The 23,200-nt window shown below is 38.8% G+C and overlaps 1 protein-coding gene and 1 long non-coding RNA gene across 10 annotated transcripts in view; one reads left to right on the top strand and one right to left on the bottom strand.

Annotated features, from left to right (window-relative positions):
• The window catches only part of ANK2 (ankyrin 2), a 699,107-nt gene that overhangs the window by 271,595 nt on the left and 404,312 nt on the right, over positions 1-23,200 (top strand). The window lies entirely within an intron of this gene.
• Positions 18,420-23,200, bottom strand: part of LOC114115267 (uncharacterized) — a 50,423-nt gene continuing 45,642 nt past the window's right edge. The window contains exon 4 of the long non-coding RNA XR_003589638.3: positions 18,420-23,200. This exon is cut by the window's right edge and continues 25,712 nt beyond it. This is a non-coding gene — a long non-coding RNA (uncharacterized LOC114115267).

Below are 23,200 nucleotides of genomic sequence, written 5' to 3'. Positions count from 1 at the left end.
AAGAACACACTGTTTACACCTTTAGCAGTTCTAGGAAGTACCATCATTTAGTGTATATTCTGTTACTCCTCCTGATAGTTGAAGGAAAAAGCAGATATGGAAAAGCTGTTTTGCAGTCTGTGCAGTGGAGTTCATTCTTTCAGTCTTTGTTATTATTGCAGAACTGTTTTATCCTCTTTTTGGAGAATGCAACAGTATACACCATGGCAACCAGTATACCAGACCCACACGGTATTTCAGCCACTCCAACAAGACTAATAATAGTAATCATTTTCATTTCTCTCATTAACTCTAAGTGATATTTTTTAGCTATCTTTAAAGTCAAAATACTCTTTATTATCTTGAAGGAAAGCTGTCATGCTGAATTAGAAAAGAATACTCATTTCTCAATATAATGTATTTATTGCCTCACATCACTATATATTTTATTTTATTCAGCATGCTAGATTTTTCTTATTTTCTAGATCATGTATATTTATATAATTATTCAGATAATGACAAAAATGATTATGTTTCCTTGGCATTTGTGTGCATTAAATCTCTATCTGAGGGGCATAGACTTCTAACATCAGAGTGTAAAATGTGGGCTAAAAAAATTGAACTTCCTGTATAAATTTATCTCCTGCAATTTCTTTTCCTCTTTCTCCCTATTTTAATAGATAAAATGGAACAGACAGAACTGAGTTCTAGAAGAGTGAACAGCTGTTTTCCCCTTTTGTCCCTTTCATGGCTCCTGAATCATGATTCAGGAGCCACTTTAGAAATTTTGGGGACCTCAGGGCCATCATTCAACAACCCAAATATTTTTCAGTAGATGTATGGAAGTTGATATAGAGTCTCCTTAAAAGAATTTATCTATATTTCTAATATTCTAAAAAAGAAATAGTGATGGTAATTTGATATCCTACTGCCCAAAAGGGATTTTAACAGTTCTAGACAGTCCTGGGCAACACTCTGCTGCTGCTGCTGCTGCTAAGTCTCTTCAGTCATGTATGACTCTGTGCGACCCCACAGACGGCAGCCCACTAGGCTCCCCCATCCCTGGGATTTCTCCAGGCAAGAACGCTGGAGTGGGTTGCCATCTCCTTCTCCAGTGCATGAAAGTGAAGAGGGAAAGTGAAGTCGCTCAGTCGTGTCTGACTCTTAGTGACCCCATGGACTGCAGCCCACCCGGCTCCTCCATCCATGGGATTTTCCAGGCAAGAGTACTGGAGTGGGATGCCATTGCCTTCTCCAGGGCAAAGCTCAGTCAATATGAAATCATAACCAAACTTCTCCTACTCTGTGTTCAGTTGTGTAGAATTGGAATTAGTGCAATACTATTTACAATAGCGTAGACTTGGGAGCAACCTAAAAGTCCATTGACAGAGGACTGGATAAAGAAGATACGGTACACATATGCAATGGAATATTCACCATAAAAAAGAATTAAATAATGCCATTTGCAGCAACGTGGATGGACCTAGAGATTATCATACTAAATGAAGTAAGTCAGACAAAGACAAATATCATATAATTCACTGTGGAATCTAATTTAAAATAATACAAATGATGGTGGTGATTTAGTTGCTAAGTCATGTCTGACTCTTACAACCCCATGGACTGTTACCTGCCAGGCTCCTCTGTCCAGTATTCTCCAGGCAAGAATACTGGAGTGGGTTGCCATTTTCTTCTCCAGGGGATCTTCCCAACCCAGGAATTAAACCCAGGTCTCCTGCAGTGCAGTCAGATTCTTTACTGACTGAGCTACGAGGGAAGCCTCTGATACAATACAAATACAAATGAACTTACTTATAAAAAATAATAATGCAAAGGAACTTATTTATAAAAATAAGCAGACTTATAGATTTCAAAAACAAACTTATGGTTATCAAAGGGGAAATGCTGGGGGGAAGTTTAAATCAGGAGTTTAGGATTAGCGTACACACGCTACTGTAAATAAGATAGATAATCAACAAGGACCTATGGTATAGCACAGGGAACGCTACTCAATATTCTGTGATAACCTAATGGGAAGATGATCTGAAAAAGAATGAATATATGTATATGTATAATTGAATCACTTTGCTGTGTACCTGAAACTAACACAGTATTGTAAATCAACTATACTCCAATAATGTTTTTAAAAAAGGAAAATCAAGAATGCTTCAATAAATTAAAAATATATTTTCAGAGGAAAAAAATAAAAATTAAAAAATTGAAATTAGTGTCTTTGTTTTTCTGATGTATGGGGAGAGGATCAGGAAGATTGATAGTGTAAAGTGGCAGAATCAAGATCTGAACTATGATCCAGAGCCCAGGTTTTTATTACGAGATCCCTGCTTTCCCTGTAAAGAATAAAGATGACTGGGTGTGTAGAGCCCCAGAAATTCATCTAATCCAAGTAGGTTACTGACTATTTTTTTAAAATTTCAGCTTTACTGAGATATAATTAATGAATAGTGATTTGATATATGTTTTAATATACATTGCAAAAGGATTTTTTATCCGTTAAAGAAATTTCTATTGTTGTTGTGAACGTTTGTGTTCTACTCTCTTAGCAAATTTCCGTTATATAAAATGTTATAAACTCATAGTCCCTATGTTTTACGTTAGGTCCTAGAACTTAGTCATCTTACAGATGAAAGATTGCACCCTTTTACCAACCTCTGCTTGTTTTCTCCACCCCCTAGCCTCTGGTAGTCAGTTTTCTACTTTCTCTTTCGGTGTGTTTGATTATTTTTTTAATATTCCACATATAAGTGATAGCATTCAGTATTTGCCTTTATCTGGCTTTTTTTTTTTTTAACTTAGCATAATGGCCTCAAGATCCATCCATGTTGTTGCAAATGTTATTGACTGTTATTAAAGTTCATCCTAGCAGTCAGGAGTGAGCTCATACATGCCAACCTGCAGAGAACATTCAGCCCGCCTTTAGATTCGAGCTGCTCAATTGTGTTACCAGTATGTACTGAGCCACATGTAGCCCCTGATAAACTAAGCTCAGTGAACTAACTCCTCTGTAGTGTGGTTTTTCCTCAACAGTGTCTAACATTTTATTATGAAAAATTCAAATATATAGAGTAACTGTATTGTGAATGCTCATATGCCTACAACCTATATTCTATAATTAAATTTTTATATAAATTCATCTATATCTGCTGTTATCAAGTTAGCAATATTTGTATTTCTAACCTACCTACTGAATCACCGAAGGGGCTCCCACAAAATACCCACATTTTTTTTTGGCAGTGCCTTCTGGTTTGCAGGATCTTAGTTCCCCAATTAGGGGGTTGAACCCGTGCCCCTTGCAGTAAAAGGGCAGAGCCCTAGCCACTGGACCACCAGGGAAATCCCCAAATCTACTTTCGAATTCTGTTCTATGCCTAAGCCTCTCCTACTGAGATGTGTGTGTGTCTGTGTGCTAAGTCACTTCAGTTGTGTCTGACTCTTTGTGACCCAATGGACCGTAGCATGCCAGGCCCCTCTGTCCACGGAATTCTCCAGAGTAGAATACTGGAGTGGTTGCCATTTTCTCCTCCAGGGGATCTTTCTGACCCAGGGATCAAACTTGAGAATCTTATGTCTCCTCCATTTGGCAGCCAGGTTCTTCACCACTAGCACCACCTGGGAAGTCCTACTGAGATATAGTTCCAGCTATTACCAGTTGAGTGTTTTCTGCAAACTTGTCATGTTGCACTCTCACAGGTAAGAAATTTGTATTACAGTTGCGACTACCACACAACACCCACCTGTACCAGCATACTAAGAATGCTAACACAAGCCTGTTTTCTTCCCCCTTCTCTCTAGTCATTTTTCTACGGGTGGAAGATAGGCAGTGACAACAAAAGGGCTTCTAGAGAAGGCTCTCAAACAGTGACGCGCTTTCCCTCTGAAGCTATGTCGTGGTTTTAACAGAAAGAAACCTCTTTCTGAGCTTTTATTAAGAATAGTCCTTTTTTTCATATTAATAAAATGGTTCTCCTCTGGACGTTTATAAAGATATTCACTCTTCCACAGGGACCTGATTGGTTTAATGTTAGTTCTTTGAAGCTACTAGCTTCAGAAGACATCTGTATATTACTTTAGTAATATAGCAGTCTACCTGTAGTCTCATTATTCAAGTTGTTGGAGGGCCATTCTGATTAGGCTTCACAGCTCCCTTAGGAGGGCAGGATTTGGGACTGAAGATCTAGGGACCCTTGGCTCTGATTAAAGAAATATACTCTGGTCTAAGTTAATAGAATCAGGGTTTAAGATCCCAGTAAAGTCAATTGGTTTCTGTTTGTAACTAAGCTGTACAATATATTTAGAAAAATGTACAATTCCTGTATCAGTTTCAGTTCAGTTGCTCAATTGTGTCTGACTCTTTGCAACCCCATGGACTGCAGCATGCCAGGCCTCCTTGTCCATCACCAACTCCTGGAGTCTACTCAAACTCATGTCCATTGAGTGGATGATGCCATCGAGCCATCTCATTCTCTGTCGTCCCCTTCTCCTCCTGCCCTCAGTCTTTCTCAGCATCAGGGTCTTTTCAAATGAGTCAATTCTTTGCATTAGGTGGCCAAAGTATTGGAGTTTCAGTCTCAACATCAGTCCCTCCAATAAACATCCAGGACTGATCTCCTTTAGAATGGACTGGTTGTATCTCCTTGCAGTCCAAGGGACTCTCAAGAGTCTTTTCCAACACTATAGTTCAAAAGCATCAATTCTTCAGTGCTCAGTTTTCTTTGCAGTCCAACTGTCACATCCGTACATGACTACTGGAAAAACCATAGCCTTGACTAGATGGACCTTTGTTGGCGAAGTAATGTCTCTGCTTTTTAATATGCTGTCTAGGTTGGTCATAACTTTCCTTCCAAGGAGTAAGCATCTTTTAATTTTGTGGCTGCAGTCACCATCTGCAGTGATTTTGGAGCCCCCCCAAAATGAAGTCAACCACTATTTCTCCATCTATTTGCCATGAAGTGATGGGACCTGATGCCATGGTCTTAGTTTTCTGAATGTTGAGCTTTAAGCCAACTTTTTCACTCTCCTTTACTTTCATCAAGAGGCTCTTTAGTTCTTCACTTTCTGCCATAAGGGTGGTGTCATCTGCATATCTGAGGTTATTGATATTTCTCCCAGCAATCTTGATTGCAGCTTGTGCTTCATCTAGCCCAGCGTTTCTCATAATTTGCTCTGCATATAGATTAAATAAGCAGGGTGATAATATACAGCCTTGAAATACTCCTTTTCCTATTTGGGACCAGTCTGTTGTGCCATGTCCAGTTCAAACTGTTGCTTCCTGACCTGCATACAGATTTCTCAGGAGTCAGGTAAGGTGGTCTGGTATTCCCACCTCTTTCAGAATTTTCTAGTTTATTGTGATCCACACAGTCAAAGGCTTTGGCATAGTCAATAAAGCAGAAATAGATGTTTTTCTGGAACTCTCTTGCTTTTTCGATGATTCAGTAGATGTTGGCAATTTGATCTCTGGTTCCTCTGCCTTTTCGAAAACCAGCTTGAACATCACGAAGTTCACGTTCAAGTATTGTTGAAGCCTGGCTTGGAGAATTTTAAGCATTACTTTACTAGCGTGTGAGATGAGTGCAGTTGTGCAGTATTTTGAGCATTCTTTGGCATTGCCTTTCTTTGGGGTTGGAGTGAAAACTGACATTTTCCAGTCCTGTGGCCACTGCTGAGTTTTCCAAATTTTCGGACATAGAGAGTGCAGCACTTTGATAACATCATCTTTTAGGATTTGAAACAGCTCAACTGGAATTCCATCACCTCCACTAGCTCTGTTTGTAGTGATGCTTTCTAAGGCCCACTTGACTTCACATTCCAGGATGTTTGGCTCAAGGTGAGTGATCACACCATTGTGATTATCTGGGTCATGAAGATCTTTATTTACAGTTCTTCTGTGTACTCTTTCCACCTCTTCTTAATATCTTCTGCTTCTGTTAGGTCCATACCATTTCTGTCCTTTATCGAGCCCATCTTTGCATGAAATGTTCCCTTGGTATCTCTAATTTTCTTGAAGAGATATCTAGTCTTTCCCATTCTATTACTTTCCTTTTTTTCTTTGCACTGATCACTGAGGAAGGCTTTCTTAATTTCCCTGCTATTCTTTGGAACTCTGCATTCAAATGGGCATATCTTTTCTTTTCTGCTTGCTTTTCACTTTCCTTCCTTTCACAGCTATTTCTAAGGCCTCCTCAGACAGCCATTTTGCTTTTTTGCATTTCTTTTCTTGGGGATGGTCTTGCTCCCTGTCTCCTGTACAATATCACGAACCTCTGTCCAAATTTCATCAGGCACTCTATCAGATCTAGTCCCTTAAATATATTTCTCACTTCCACTGTTTAATCATAAGGGATTTGCTTTAGGTCATACCTGAATGGTCTAGTGGTTTCCCCCACTTTCTTCAATTTAAGTCTGAATTTGGTAATAAGGATTTTATGATATGAGCCAAAGTCAGCTCCTGGTCTTGTTTTTGCTGACTATATAAACTTGTTTGTTTCCAAGGCAAACCATTCAATATCACAGTAATCCAAGTCTATGCCCCAACCAGTAATGCTGAAGAAGCTGAATTTGAATGGTTCTATGAACATCTACAAAACCTAGATGTTTTGTAGACATCTAACACCCAGAAAAGATGTCCCTTTCATTATAGGGGACTGGAATGCAATAGCAGGAAGTCAAGAAGCACCTGGAGTAACAGGCAAATTTGGCCTTGGAGTACGGAATGAAGCAGTTCAGTTCAGTTCAGTTCAGTCACTCAGCGTGTCCGACTCTTTGCAGCCCCATGAGTTGCAGCACGCCAGGCCTTCCTGTCCATTACCAACTCCCGGAGTTCACTCAATCTCATGTCCATTGAGTTGGTGATGCCATCCAGCCATCTCATCCTCTGTCGTCCCCTTCTCCTCCTGCCCCCAATCCCTCCCAGCATCAGAGTCTTTTCCAATGAAGCAGGGCAAAGTCTAAAAGAGTTCTGCCAAGAGAATGCACTGGTCATAGCAAACACCCTCTTCCAACAACACAAGAGAAGACTCTACACATGGACATCACCAGATGGCCAACACTGAAATCAGATTGATTACATTCTTTGCAGCCGAAGATGGAGAAGCTCTATACACAGTTACTATATATAAATAGCCAAGTTTTTCTAACTGAACAAGTCATGATTGTATATTCCATTCATATGCATTTTAAGGCTCAAAAGCTTCATTTATAAAAAAAATATGAATTTATAGTATTTGAAATGCTTTCAATTCTAGTTTTAAATGAGGGCATGTATTCTGGTAACCAACATGAGTATAAAACCAGCGAATTGTAAAAACCTCAGAAAGGTGGTTAGCAGAGGGTTTTTTTCCTACGTTACTCTAGCCGGGGAAGTGCTGAGAGTGGAAGAAGAAACACATGCATAGAAAAAATGGCTTTGGCTTTGGGGAAGACTCTTCCTAGTAACATTCCGCTTGGAAAATCCTCAACATGTCTGAGATGCCCTATATATGTGTGACTGACTGCAACGTATCTCTCTGTAGGTGACATTTTTCCAGAAGACAGTAACAGAGTGTTTGCTTTTAAGGTGTTTCACTATTAAGCATTCCAGTATTTTGGATTTGTGGGACATCAAATTGCTAAATGATAGTAGAGTAATAGTATTTTGGGTGATAAAGTTGGTATAGCTGTTCAGAGGGAACATTTAGTGCTTGTAGACAACAACACTGCGCCATGTTCCACCTTTTCTGTTCAAATTTCACTTGCACTTTGATACACTAGATGATATCAACACAGATTGCATATATCTAATTCAATTTTTCACAAATCAGCTGCCCAGTTATTTCAAGATCTTGCATGGTTCTCTGGTCCTGTCTTCCCATCTGTTCATCCTAGGTTGGCATACAGGGCAGATGTCTGCTCTTCTGGCTGAGACTCCCTCTCCTATGGTGGGCAGTGCTGGGCTGTAATCAGGTTACGTGCTCACCTCTCCAGGTGAGGTTAGTGGAAGAAGAGGGTGATCGAAGATGAGATGGTTGGATGGCATCACCGATTCAATGAACATGAACTTGGGCAAACTCTGGGAGATGGTGAGGGACAGGGAAGCCCGGCATGCTGCAGTCCATGGGGTCACAAAGAGTCAGACAAGACTTGGAGACTCAACAACAACAACAACAGCAGCCACTTGTGCTTTGTTTCAGGTACTAGCCTGGTTCAGATTGGAGGTTGGCTTTGGGACCCGCCTTTGCTAGAAGGTGTCCTGTCTTGGGGAAGGGAATGCCTGACTAAATGTGGCAGGACACAGGAGTGACCTTCATTTACTGAATGATAAATGAGTTGAATGATAATAATATCATTTCAGATTCCAGGAAGTGACAGTATTAGTGTGCAACAGAATAGGAAATAGACCAGGGAAGGTGACTCAGATATCAGAGCAGAACTAGCGTAGGAAAGAAGGAATGGGCTCCAAATTAGGATTTCATTTATGCTCTAGTACTTTCTCAGTGCCCTAGTGAAAAGAAATCAGTCCCTTGCACTGCAGACTAATAATAGCTACACATATGTGACTGCTATGTGAGAAAAGAATCTTTTCGAAGTTGCTAAGCTAGCATACTTGAATAGGTTAATTTGTTCACTAGACATTTATTGGGCACTTTCTGTATGCCAGGATGTTCCCTGGTGGCACAGCCTGTAAAGAATCTGCGTGCAATGCGGGAGACCTGGGTTTGTTTCCTGGGTTGGGAAGATCTTGGAGAATTCCATGGACAGAGGAGCCTAGCAGACTACAGTCCTTGAGTTTGCAAAGAGTTGGACACAACTGAGCGACTTTCAGTTCACTTCTGTGTGCCAGGCTCTATTCCCACAGCTGGGTGCAACATTAAACAAAACAGAGAAAACCCTTTGTTCACTGGCCATTTACATTGTGGTAGCAATCAAGTGTCCTTAACAGAGCTTGTCCCTGTTATTCTGGTCACCACATTAGGAGCATTGCTTACAGGATGATGGCTGAAGTACTCTGAGTGGGGGATCTACTTCTTAGTTACGTGGACTTGTTATTCCATGTTTTACTCTAACCCTCCCCTTGGGTAGATTCTGAGATGTGGAAGTGAGGCTTTATGAAACCAGCGGAAAGAAGGATTGAACTGAGAAGAAATCCAGCATATACTCACTCTCAAAGCAAGAGGAAACAATGCTACAGGGCAAGCAGTCACCTCCAGTCTCTAGACTTAGTCATGGAAACTGGAGAATCCTATCCGGAGAAACAATGACTGATTAACTTGGGATATATTTTAGCTTTGTTTACTTGTTGTTTGTTAAATTGTTGTTGTTGTTCCGTCAGCATGTCATGTTCATGTTTGTTAAATAGTAACAGCTAAAATACATACAGTGCCTTATGACCTACAGCCTCCTTTCACCTAATTCATGCTTTATAGAACCTAACAGAAACCCTGTAGGTGAATTGAAAAGGTCCGTTAACCTGTATGTGTATGTGAGAACATATAGATGAAATAAAGGTTAGAGTCTTTATTCTGCTTCTAACTTTTAATCAACTTTTGCTGGGTAACCCAAATGGTTAAAAAAATCTGACGGATGTCAACTGCAAATAAAGCACACCCTAATATTTGAGAATTATTATTTTTAAAATATTGATTTATTTGTGTATTTATTTGGCTGTGCCAGGTCCTAGTTGTGGCACTTGGGGTCTCTTAGTTGCTGCATGCAGGATCTAGTTCCCTCAGCAGGGACCTAACCCAGGCCCTTTGCGCTGGGAGCACAGAGTCCCAGTCCCTGGGAAGTCCTGAGAATTATTTTCTATTCAGCAGACATACTGAGAGGACTTGACGCCTGGAAGACCGCCTCTCAGACAGCTGTGAGGGACTCTTCTGAAGAGTTAAGGAGCAGCCACGATATACAGGCATTTTTGGCAACAAAACCCTGGTGGTCTGAACATCAGAAGATTGTTGTTAATTAAAGAAAAACCAGACATCTCGGGTTAATGAACTTAGCATTTTTCAGTGCATGGGAAGATTGCAAGAGTCTGTGCTCTCTGAAATCATTCTTCTGATATGCACCTTTACTGTCTAGGGTCGGTATCCTGTTTCCTGGGTTTTTTTTTCCCCAATCTGAATCCCCTCAGGGTACACATGGGGCAACTTCAGTTGCTGATGGCTTGATGGACTGCAGCGTCCTTCGATTACTGACATGGGAGGAGACTTTCTTCATCCACCTGGGAGAGAAAAAGAGCTTGGTCTTAGTCTGATGGGAGGAGGCAGATTTTCTAGGTGAGCCGCATGCCAAGAGAATGATTCTGCTCAGCTCTCTGTAGACAAATGTTACTTTCATTTATGTGTAGATGTATCTCCATGTTGTGTTTTTCTTAAAGAGGATAAAAACCAGCACATCACTAGAGGTAACCCTGGAGATCCAGTTCTTCTCATACTTTAATAAGAAAACTGAGACACAAAGAAGTCATCAGTTTCCCAAGTTAAAAATTTCTTAGTAGTATAACAGAAACTCATAAAATAGGACAATTTACATTATAATATTGATGAAAATGAAATCTGTAGACACAAACATATGGTAACACATGTGGTCTTACTGATTCATTGATTCCTCTTAGCCATAATGTTTACCTACCAAATTTCTTTCTGTTTGCGGTGCTATTTTATATTTTTTGTAGCTAATTGATTCTGGGGATAAAAATAAGCCCTAGTGCCTCTGACTCAGTAGCCTCATACAGTTCGTTCTCACTATAGTTTCATAAAATATGTCTCAACCAGGCAAATTTTAAATGAGTAGTTTTAGAAAATACCCTGCAGCCTCGTGGTGTAGTCTTGTCAACTCCCCAAAACGGTGGAAATTCATAAGAGGTCTTGGAAAGAGAAGAGTTTTAAAGGGAATGGTGAGAGGTCTTGGAAAGAGAAGAGTTTTAAAGGGAATGGTGAGAGGTCAGTGAGCTCGATGGTTTAATGGTAGTATAATTGTGTGCCAGGTTTTGTACTGTGGGAATAATACCTGCTTTTAAACCAATGGATCATAAGGAGGTATTTTTTTTAACTTTGGATAATTCATGACTGTATCCTTCCAAGACGAAACTGAGAATTAACATTGAATTCCATAGCTCAATAGGTGTTGTTGAAATTACAATACATTAGCAAACTGAATTAATAATTTTTGACACTAATGTATGTATTAAGCCAAAACAAGAGCTTTGAGGCCCTGAGAAGGCTGGCCTGAGCAGAATCTCTAAGAGGGTAGATGACGCTCTACTCTGAGTATTATTTTTGGATTAAGCCCAGATACTTCTTTGTTCTCTGATATCCAGCATGTTTGTGGTTGTATACCTTCTATATGTCATGCATTGTCACGAGTACTAGGAGCACAGGGATAAGTGAAACAAAGTCCCCAGGTACATGGAGCTTATGTGCTAGCGGCAGTTGCAGTCCTGAGCTCATCCATGCATACAGACATATTTCTGTTTGATGGACTGTCATCTTATCGGAGCATCTAATTCATTGCTAGGTAGATCTGCCTGCTGATGCTTGGACCTGAGTGGATCAGTGAATGCAATAATAAAAACAGATATTAACCAATTTTCTAGTGATGGTTTTCACTTTATCTCAGAGACATCTTTACAGGTTCTCTTTGACACTGAGGAAAGGAATTTCTTCTTCCACGCTTTTGTCACATATTACAATAAACAAGTAGATAGATAAAATCCCTTTCACTGGTAGATTCATTACAATTAATAGCAAAAAGAAAAATGATGTGATTGTTTACAGAATATGAAATTTTTATTCTAGGGCCAATAATTCATAAGAAAATTAGCAAAGATTACTTTGGGTTTCCTCTACTATTAATAGTAAAGTTTGGCAGCAGTCAGACTGCAAGATTTTATGAGTAAGTTCTTCATTAGTTTAAAAAAATTCTTTGTGATCTATATGTTGAATTTTTGATAGTATGGTCTATTTTCATGGGATATTGGTGAGGATTCCATGTCTTTTCCAACTTCCATACAATGCTGGTGGGAATGTAAAATGGTACAGTCCCTCTGGAGAAAAATATGATTGTCTCTTAAAAAGTTAAACACACACCTACCATACTCAGCCATTTCACTCCTAAATATTTACCCAAGATAAGTGAGAGCATGAATCCATACAAAGATTGCTGCTGCTGCTGCTAAGTCACTTCAGTCATGTCCGACTCTGTGCGACCCCATAGATGGCAGCCCACCAGGCTCCCCCGTCCCTGGGATTCTCCAGGCAAGGACACTGGAGTGGGTATGCAAATATTTACAACAGCTTTATTTGTAATAGCCTCAAACTGGAAACAAGCCAAATATCCATCAACTGGCAAATGGGTAAACAAAAGGAACAAACTATTGATTTCTACACCAACATAGATGATCTCAAAATAATTATCTAAGTAAAAAAACCTGGACGTAAAACAAACACATACTGTATTATTCCATTTATATAAAACTCTAGAAAATGCCAACTAATCCATAGTGACAGAAAGCAGAGTTATGAGTTTCTGGGGACAAGGTTGGGTATAGAGAGGGTCAGATTACAAAGAGACATCAGGAAATTTGGGGGAGTGATGGCTATGTTCATTATCTCAACTGTGGTGATTGCTTAACATATGTTACATGTATATACATACATTAAAGCTTCTGATTGTATACTTTAAATACATGCAGGTTATTTTACATAAATTTTACCTCAATAAAACTATATTAAAAAGGGAAAGCATATATATTCATTTTACACATCAAACACGGACTGGGCTCATAGAATGCAATAGGAATATTTTCTTTTATTGCACTATCCACTTAATTTGTATCATAATATTTCATTCATTTCAACCGACATAAATTTTAGAGTTCTCTTCTAGTGCTTCTGTGCTAAGTGTATCTTCACTAGTCAAGAGTGTCAACTAAAAAGATGCACAATGTGAGAGTTGCGAGTTAAGTTTTATTGGGGGCAAAAGGAGGACTGCAGCCTGGGAGACAGCGCCTCAGATAGCTCTGAGAGAGGAGACTGCTCCAAAGAGGGAGTGGGGAAAGGTTAACATATAAGATTTTGGTGAAGGGGAGTTCAATGCAATTGGTTACTTGCTTTACAAGAGGTTTTCTGCGGGTCACAAGGAGCTGATGTCACCATGAAGGGATTTAACGCTTTTCTAGATATGAGGAGATGCAAGGATTGGGATCATGAACTCAGTTCCTGAGAATATCTAACCGTCTAAACACCAATACAGTATACTAACACATATACATGGAATTTAGGAAGATGGCAATGACGACCCTGTATGCAAGACAGGAAAAAAGACACAGATGTATATAACGGACTTTTGGACTCAGAGGGGGAGGGAGAGGGAGGGATGATTTGGGAGAATGGCATTCTAACATGTATACTATCATGTAAGAATCGAATCGCCAGTCTATGTCTGACGCAGGATACAGCATGCTTGGGGCTGGTGCATGGGGATGACCCAGAGAGATGTTATGGGGAGGGAGGTGGAAGGGGGGTTCATGTTTGGGAACGCATGTAAGAATTAAAGATTTTAAAATTTAAAAAATAAAAAACTAAGAAAAAAAAATAAAGGATCGCAAACTCATTAAAAAATAATAATAATAAAATAAAGACCTGTCCCGTTAGTGTCCCTGGCGCACAGTGCCTCAGTCTCCACCCTGACCTCCCTTCAGGGCGCGCTGAAGGTCAGTAGCTGCAGTAGCACAGGGTTCAGCCTCCACAGAGGCAGACGGCAAACGTCCTGGAAAAGCGCATTTGTAGCTGACAGGAGTATGATGGAGTTTCTTTTCCAGTAGTAAGAGTAGTAAAAATTTTCCAATCGAACGTGTATTGCACTTTGTGGAATCTGGCAGAATCAAATCAAATCTAGGAGCTTGTCTCCCCTAGCCCCCTCTCCATTTCACCCCTCCTCCTTCCCCCAGGAAACCACTGCTAATACAACAAGCTTTAACAGTGTCAACCAGGTCTTCATCTTGAAACCCTTCAGAGGCTGAGGTGATTTCTCCATCACAGTTCAGTTCAGTTTAGTTCAGTCGCTCAGTCGTGTCTGACTCTTTGCAACCCCATGAATCGCAGCACGCCAGGCCTCCGTGTCCATCACCAACTCTTGGAGTTCACTCAAACTCACGTCCATCGAGTTGGTGATGCCATCCAGCCATCTCATCCTCTGTCGTCCCCTTCTCCTCTTGCCCTCAACCCCTCCCAGCATCAGAGTCTTTTCCAATGAGTAAGCCCTTCACATGAGGTGGCCAAAGTACTGGAGTTTCAGCTTTAGCATCATTCCTTCCAAAGAACACCCAGGACTGATCTCCTTCAGAATGGACTGGTTGGATCTCCTTGCAGTCCAAGGGACTCTCAAGAGTCTTCTCCAACACCACAGTTCAAAAGCATCAGTTCTTCAGTGCTCAGCTTTCTTCCCAGTCCAACCCTCACATCCATACATGACTCTTGGATTTTTCACCCTTGGGAACTCATTTCTATTCAAACACTAAAAACACTCAACAGAACTCCCTTGTTCTTAGAGAGTGTAGCGTTTTGTTTTATTCTCACGGTATGCATGTACACAAATACTTTGGCCATTATTTTCTAATTGTAGCATCAGTTTTCACAAAACTTTGTTGAATTTTATAGCATGTGGAAAATTGTAACATACACCAAGGTCCTCTTTTGGGCATGTGGTCCTAAACATGATGGTCTTTTTTTTTTTTTTTTTTACTAAACATGATGGTCTTAATTCCTCATATTTTATTCTCGAAAGTTAAAAGAAATTTTAAAAGGTCCATTAGTTGAGACTAATATTTTTATAGTCTGGCACACTTTGAGTTTTTCATAAATCTCAGAAAATCCAATGGTAATAAATAATTGCCATTTTCAAGGTACATTTGGCTGTTTTGCCAAGGGCAAACTGACTATTTCAAGCAGAAGTCAATTATGCTTGCCTCATATTAGGTGCAATTTTCCCCTCACCCCCTAGGCCCTGAGGGTATAATTCAGAAGCGGTTTTGTGTCCAAAATGACTGATGGTGTTTAACAACTGTAATACTTTGTACCATTTGCCAGAAGTGTCCCTGTGCCTTTCGTTCGATCTCAGTCACGTGGAGGCATGTTTCGTTTGCATTTGTCAGGGTTTTCCAGGATGACTTTTAGGTTGAAATGTTAGTGAGGAAAAAAGAGCTCAGCAAGCCTAGTGTAGAGTCAGCACTGGGTGTCTTTTATTTTATAATGACTGTTTCATATTTGGAACAGGTTCCAGCATTTCCTACATTGTATTATGCAGAACACTGGAGGTTCATAAGCTATTAATAGGGGGTTAGTTTAAAAAAAAAATGAGTGTCATGGTTAAATAAATTTGGGAAACTGTTAAATGAAGTTGAACAGATTCCTCTGTTGCAAGATTTCTTGGAACCTTTCATAAGTTGCTGTATTTTTAATCTGTAAAATAAGCATAGAGTCCACAGTATAGACTAAACATATTTGATCACAGCACATTTTTTAAAAATAAAAAATACTAGTTTTCATCTTGCAGGAAATAAACACACGTCTAAATTAATTTGGAGAAATCTTTCTATATATGCTCCTTTTCCTGTATATTTTGTTGCAAATAGAAAAAAGGAGAAATCAGGAAGATAATCAGGAATTTAGCAAGAGTAACCTAGTTTCTATTCTTGCATATGTAAAAGGCATACACATATATAAACTATTGCAACACATCTATTAGACAACTCTGTATGTGTACATTATGCCTTTTTAAATATTAAAATTGATATGCATTATACTCTGCCATTTTCCTGTGTGATGCAGATAGATGCTGAGATCATTCCTCATGGTTGAAAATATTTTGCTCTATTTTAATAATAAAATAGTGATAAAGAATATAATTTCAAAAGAGTAACTAATACTCTATATTGAAAGTGAAAGTGAAGTCACTCAGTCGTGTCCGACTCTTTGTGACCCCCATGGACTGCAGCTCACCAGGCTCCTCCGTCCATGGGATTTTCTAGGCAAGAGTACTAGAGTGGCTTGCCATTTCCTTCTCCAGGGGATCTTCCCGACCCAGGGATCGAACCCGGGTCTCCCGCATTTGTAGGCAGACGCTTTTACCATCTGAGCCACCAGGGAAGTCCTATACTCTATATTAGGATGTCACAGATTTCCAAGCAATTTTAAATGTATCATTTAACTTAGTCTTTGAAATCAAACTGTGGAGTAGACAGGTCCAGTCTGACTTCCTTTTACAGTTGAGGAAATGGAAATCAGAGAGGTTAAATGACTTGCTGAAGACCACGCAGCCTGATCTAGGCCTGTCTCTCAGGAGGCAAAGGGATAAAAATTCCTAAAGTCTATATATAGCTTTGAAATACTCAGTTCACTGTTTTGGTTCACTGAAGAATATCTGAAATTGCATACTGCAAAAGCAGGGGACTTCCAGCAATATACCGTCTTCCCTTCTCTCCTCCCTCCATGTCCCCTTCCTAAAAAAATTTAAAAAAGAAGAAGGAAAGAGCCCATGGATTACCAACCACGAGGGGTTTTGCTGTGAACTTTAATTTTATTTGAACCTCCCCGAATCCTTTCTGGCTTTTCTTGACAAACATCATAAGAAAGTTGATTTGGGGCCGTGAAATCTAGAGGGTCTTAGAAATGACTACGGGCTAGAGAGCTAAAGAGACTTACTCAATAACATATAATAAAGCGAGGGCAATCTAAGGTTCTTAATACACCACCCAGTATTTTTCTCATCATACCACACTGGCCAGGGTGTTAATGGAGGATGATAATCCGATAAGTGTGTGGCAAGTTTCAGGGATATAGAAAGAAATGAAGAAAAGTTGAATCTGGTAGCTAAAGACAGAGTCATAATTTGAGTAAACCAGGAAAACTAGATTTGTGCACACAGCTTCTGATGAAAGCATGTGGGTGGTTCAGATCAACTACCAACAATTGACTCAAAACTCCAGATGCCTTCACGTGGCTCCTTGTTATAGGTTCATGACCGAACAATGTTGATTTTATGATTCTCCGTATTACCCAAACCATCATCACTGTAAGGAAGATCGTAAAGACATAATTATTTGTCACTTTTTCTAAATGTTTACAAAAAACACAGGAATAATTTCTACAAAATTTTGGTCTCATCTGTGATGGTAAAGATATGAGATGAGTGTTGAACGTTTTCTTCCTTTCTATTGCATTTTTCTTGCTTCTGTTCTTTAAAAACAGTGTGAACCTTTTAATAAAAATACTTTTTTTATACAGAAAAACATAAAGCAAATGTAGTTTATGAAGCAAAACTACCAGAGATAAGACTGCAATCAAATGATTGACATATTCTTGAATATTCTGAGAGTGTGTCAGATTAATAAATATTTAACTAAGATTTTTCCTTCCCCATCCCACTCCACCCCCCAGAACTAAGCCACTCAAGTGCCCCTATATTTCTGATGAGATGAAATTATTCAAATATTATTTTACCTTTGATATTGGTGACCACTCACTCTTTGTGAGTTTGGTCCTGCACTGGATTCTGAGACACCGCTGAGTCAATTCCACTTACAATTCTGCTTATTGCTCAGTCTCACAAGGATTCCCTTCCTCCACTTGACACTTAGAGTCTGGGATTTCCTAGGTCTCTGCTGTCACACCTGTCCCCTCCACCTCACCACTCGAGTGAATGGTGATGAGGTAAACCACCACCAAATGAGCATCTTGACTTTGACAGTGTGTTTCATCTGTCTCCAAATATTTACTGTCTTAAAGTTCTGTCTCTAGTCCTTGCCTGGTACGTGCTCAAGGCAGAAAGCTGGAATCTTCCTTCTTTCTTTACATATTCTATTGTTTATAAGTCCTGAAATTCAATTCTACTTCCTGAGAATCAGTTTAATACTTTCATTGAACTCCATAGTTCAGATCTTTGTTATTTCCTATCTTTAAGTTTGAAATATCCTCCTATTTTCCTAATTTCTGGGCTAGCCCCTAATTTCTGGGGGTACTTTGGACCTTTTCTGTTTATAACCCTTAATATCTATAAAGTTTAAACACCTTGCAAGGACACAGAGTTCCCTTGTGATTGGACTCTTACCCACCTTTTCAGCCTCATCTCCTCCTAACTCTCTCTAAGGTTCTGACAGATTTGCTCTGAGAAACTATTTACAGTACATCAAGTCACCTCTTTCTCGCAGGCATCTGGACAGATTTTTCCATCTGAAATGCATTTGGTCTTTTGGGACTCCTCTGTGTGCTCATCTCCATGGTCCCATTTTCATAGAGTGCTTTTACAGACTTTTTAAATGGCACACATCACATTATAGGAGTTAAACTCTTTTTAGAGATCTTATCGTGCAATTCTTTGTACTCCCAATTAATAACAGCAACAGAAAAGATAAAATACTTTAGAATAAATAAAACAAGGAATGCGTGAGCTTTTATGAAAAAACAAAAAGTTATATCTATTCCTGAAGTCTCAAAGATATGAACAAAAGGAAAGGCAATACCATGTTTTCACATAGGAAAATTCAATATCATATACATTTTTCTCCAGTTAATCTATACATTTAACATGATGCCCAAAATAATATTATTGTTTCTTTTTTCTATTTCTTTTTTGAGCAAGACAAGCTGAATCTAACGTTCAAGTGAAAAAATAATCAAAAATTGCCTAAAAGCTTCTATAAAAGGTGAACAATACATGGGGGAAGAGAGCTGTGCATGCGTGCTAAGTTTCTTCAGTTGTATCCGACTCTGCCCACCAGGCTCCTCTGTCCATGGGATTCTCCAGGCAAGCATACTGGAGTGGGTTGACATGCCTCCTCCAGAGCATCTTCCAGACCCAGGGATTGAACCCATGTCTCTTACATATCCTTCATTCACAGATGGGTTCTTTACCACTAGCGCCACCTGGAGCCTGGATATTTAAAATATTATATTAAATATTTAAAATGTTAAATATTTGAAAATACTATAAAAGCATGAAACATAGAACATTAGTTTTGGAATACGAAAAGAAACAAGTCAATGAAACCAACTGGAAGATGAAGAAATAGACTGGAATACATATGAGGACTGAATGTATGATTAACATGACATCTCAAATCTGTAGAGACTACTGATCAGTTAGGAAAAAGAATCTTATGTGATACCACAATGAATGGCAATGAATTAAAGATTTAAATATGAAGAATGGAAGCATAATATAAATCCTTCAATAAGCCACAGGAGAATATTTTTATACAACTGGAGTAGGGAAAAATCTTTCTAAGTATGACATAAAAACAGTAAGCCATAAGAAAGAAAAATAAGTTCAACTACATATAAAGAATTTCTGCATGCGGAGATCACTATAGTCAATTCAAGAAATAATCTCTTAATAAGGGAAACATTTGCAACTTGTGTCATGGACTTAGGACTTATTTAGGAAATATATAAAGGACCCTCATATATGAATAAGAAAAAGTCCAATGAGCCAATAAAAATAGGTAAAAGAAATGAGATAGTTAACAGAAAATGAAATGTCTTGGACATATGAATAGAGGCATGATTTTACTCACAAGAGTGGTACACATTGAAGCTTATTGGGGTATCATGTATCATCTTTCTGATTAGAAAAATGAAGAAAATTCTGATAATTGTGCTAGAAGATGTGGGAAGACAATTTTTCTCATGGGTTGTTGGTAGGACTGTAAGTGGGTACAACTTTTATAGAGGGTAGTTGGCAAAATTTGTCAACATTACAAGTAAATATGCCCTTTGATTAGGTATTTTTACATGTAGGGATTAAATCCACAGATATAGTTAGAACTGTATTAATGTATTTCCTATATTAAAATATAAATACAACTTTATTTTATTTTTAAAAGCCTTTATTCATAAGATTTTAGCCCACCATTGTCCTTTTCTCCCTACTACATTTCTCCACCACCAGCTAGGGCAATGTGTCTCCCTATATTTTGCTTCAAACATGTAAGACTCTCATGAATCCACCGTGAATCTGACAAATGCATTTCCACAGAAACTCATACTTTAAAGACTGTTAGCAATTAGAAAATTTACAGAAGGAAAAGAGTTACTCTTCCTATCTTCTATTTTGAAACTGAAATGCTAGCATTTTATTTAGCCTGAGCAAATAAATGGTCTAAAAATTATAGGTACCCCATACACTGGCAGGTACTATCCATTGCTTTTCTAAAATATCTGTTTTTAAAGAGAGTTGTGTCTTTTAGGGTACATGCTTTGATTTTATAATACAAATGGAAAAATATATAATACATGGAATTTCTTGACTTATTTTGTGGAGCTGTTGGTTGTAAATACTTTGACCTTGGTCATGGCCTCTGGGGAGTAGAGTAAGCTTTAAGCTTTTCAAGCAGGTGGCTAAGTCTGACACTGGCCCACAAACCCCTAAAGATTTAGCCCTACCTGACAACTATATTCAGAAACTGTGAAGAATCAATAGTTACATTACAGGACACCCAAAGTGCCATCTGCTGAAGTGGGTATATGTATTTTTTCCGTGTACTTTATTCAGAGTGTTTTATTCTCCCCATCCCAGGAGAAAACTATTACTCAAAGAAAAGAAAGAGCTCTGAAGGACTTTGATGTAAGAAAATATTATTTAGCATCACATCACATTAATGATTTGGGTTGCTAAACAGAGAACATGCATACTGAATTTATGAACAGTGTGCAAGTTTGTATCTGAAAGTACAACATTAAGATTTAAAAACAGAAACAAAAAGATAGAAGTGAATAAAAAGGCAAGGTTATATAAACACAAGCATAACTCAACTGAAAGCCAGTATTAGAGTAGGTTGCAAAATAAATGTGGAATGATACCGTCATATGGTAGTAATACGGCATGAAAAAATGAAAATGCAGCATACAGAAATTATAGAGTGCTATTTCTCCACACCATATAAATCCAGCTCGTGAGCTTCAGGATCCCAGTTCAGCTACTCTAAAATCTTCCAGGGTTAAGAACAGCAAATATTTTCTTCCTTGGAGCCACCATCATGTACAGTTTTAATTAGTACATTTTACAGTAGTTTTTACCCTGATAGTATTGTATCTGCACCATTCACTTCTTAAGCTTTTTTATTTTTATTTTTTTCCTGAATGGAATTTTTTCTTTTTCCTTATGAACTAAGTTTTAATGGAAATAAACTCAGGTTATAACTTCAGGATTTCTCATTTGCATAGGACTGTGAACACTGCTTAAAGCCTTGTGTGCTACGCTTTATTGGCTATTAAAGGCAGTTAAGTGGAGGTTTTTCTACAAAAGTCTTGTATTTGTAATTAGAGGAAAACCTCGCATGATTGTCATCTGTTTGTTTTTGCAAGTGTAGCCTTAGCATTTAGTTCTGATACGCCAATAGGAATGTTATTTTAGCTTTAGTTAAGATTGAAGTTTTTAGACAGGAAATTTAATTCTCATACCAGAAGGAGTATTTTTGACCTCTGATTATAGCCAGTTTTAGGCTAAAAGTTTGAAAATCATTTACCAAAAAAATGTAATAGGTGATGAAAGAATTTAGTTTAATTCACGCTTATTATGTAGTTGGGGGGAAGTTCCCCTGAAATAAGCCTTTGGTATTTGGTATTTTAATGTGAATTTAAAAGAAATGAGGTCCTCTGTAGAAAAGTTAAACATAAGTGTATCCAAATACTATTGGGAGAACATCGGGCAGAAAATTATTGAATCAAAGGTGATTTTTCATTTTGTATCATTAGTGGGATAATTTTATTATCTAATATCCCAGACACGCCATTACTTAAACAGCATGCTCGGTGGCCGTTGGCAGGTGTGGCTCTGGGGTTCTGTATTCCACGTCTGGGGTAAATAGGAGCAGTGCCGTCCAGATGCTCCCCAGCCCCCAGACCCAGCCTGTTCATTAGGGAAAAGGGCTCAGTGACCAGAGCTAACAATGACACGCTCGGAAATAAAGCAAAACACTTGCAGCTGCTGGTCTTCAGCTGCCTCACTTAAGGGGCTCAGAGAAAGAATTCTGTGTCCTAAACAGCACGTTTTAAATAACAAAGCAACACACCTGCGCACCGTAGTCTAGGCAGAGGGCTGGCGGGAACTGATTTCTCCACCAGGCCTGAGCCAGAGATGTTTAATTGTAAACATTGCAGACATGCAGATAAAGGAGAACTCTGTTCTGGCGAGTGACTTGGTTTTGTTTTGCTTTTTGAGCCGCTGTTAGAGAAAGACCTAAGTGAGATGGATGTGGTGTCAAATGATTCCTCAAAATGATAGCAAATCCATGCCGTTCTTGATTTAAACGTATCCTGGAAACTATAGTGTCCACAAGATCCGGAGCTGTTTTAAATATACATTAGTCATTTTAGAATTTGATGTGTTTAGGATGTATTTCTTCATTGTCCTGATACCTTTTCAGTTGAAGTACCTCTAATTTCATAGCAATGGTCCCAGGTACATGAAAGGTACTAAATACAAAACAGAGTGTGCAAAAAATACAGAATGTGTGGGAAACAGTGTGTGGTAAGTCTGCAAACACTGGGATATTTCCAGGTAGTTTCCTGAAAATGCTTTTGGAGGTTGAAGGAAGCATATTGAGAATGTTTTGTGCAAATGTGGCTGTAATATGATGTAGCTTTTCTGTTTCCAGACGCTCTGTAGTTCTTGAGGCTGTGGGTGGCTGGGTCAGAGGACAGGGCGCTTTCTCTTGCTCGGTGCTGGACTGCTTCTCAGGATAAAATGGGTCTTGGCAACGAATTTGGAAATTTTAGCCTTTGGTTGTATGTGTCCTTTGTAAAATGACCCACAGTAACTCAGCATGATGAATCCATTTTAGAAATGCCTCCTTGTGGATTTTAAAAATGTTTTACCTTTATGAAGTAGGTTTGTGTTTCTAATTCTCAGCCTCTCTTCATCAATAGGAAGAGAGTTGTTTGGCCCAAGGTTTTTGGTAGATTCTGTGGTTTTCAAGGCCTTGTTGTTGGGAGAGATCGCATATATACATGTACACACACCCAATATGCTGGTGGTACAGTATGGGTAGTGCTTTGGTTCGAGAATTAGGCAGGAGAGCAAATAACATAATAAATCCACAGCTGGTGAAAAAGCGACAGTTTGAAACAGTTGAAGAAAAAATGTACAACATCTAGAGAGGTTTACTTTTTTGTTGTTGGAGTAAAATCGCTTGACAATGTTGCTAGTTTCTGCTATACAACAAAGTGAAGCA

The sequence above is a fragment of the Ovis aries genome, chromosome 6, assembly GCF_016772045.2.
Source record: "Ovis aries strain OAR_USU_Benz2616 breed Rambouillet chromosome 6, ARS-UI_Ramb_v3.0, whole genome shotgun sequence".
In the NCBI taxonomy this organism is placed as follows: Eukaryota; Metazoa; Chordata; class Mammalia; order Artiodactyla; family Bovidae; genus Ovis; species Ovis aries.
This window is presented reverse-complemented; position numbering and strand designations above follow the sequence as displayed.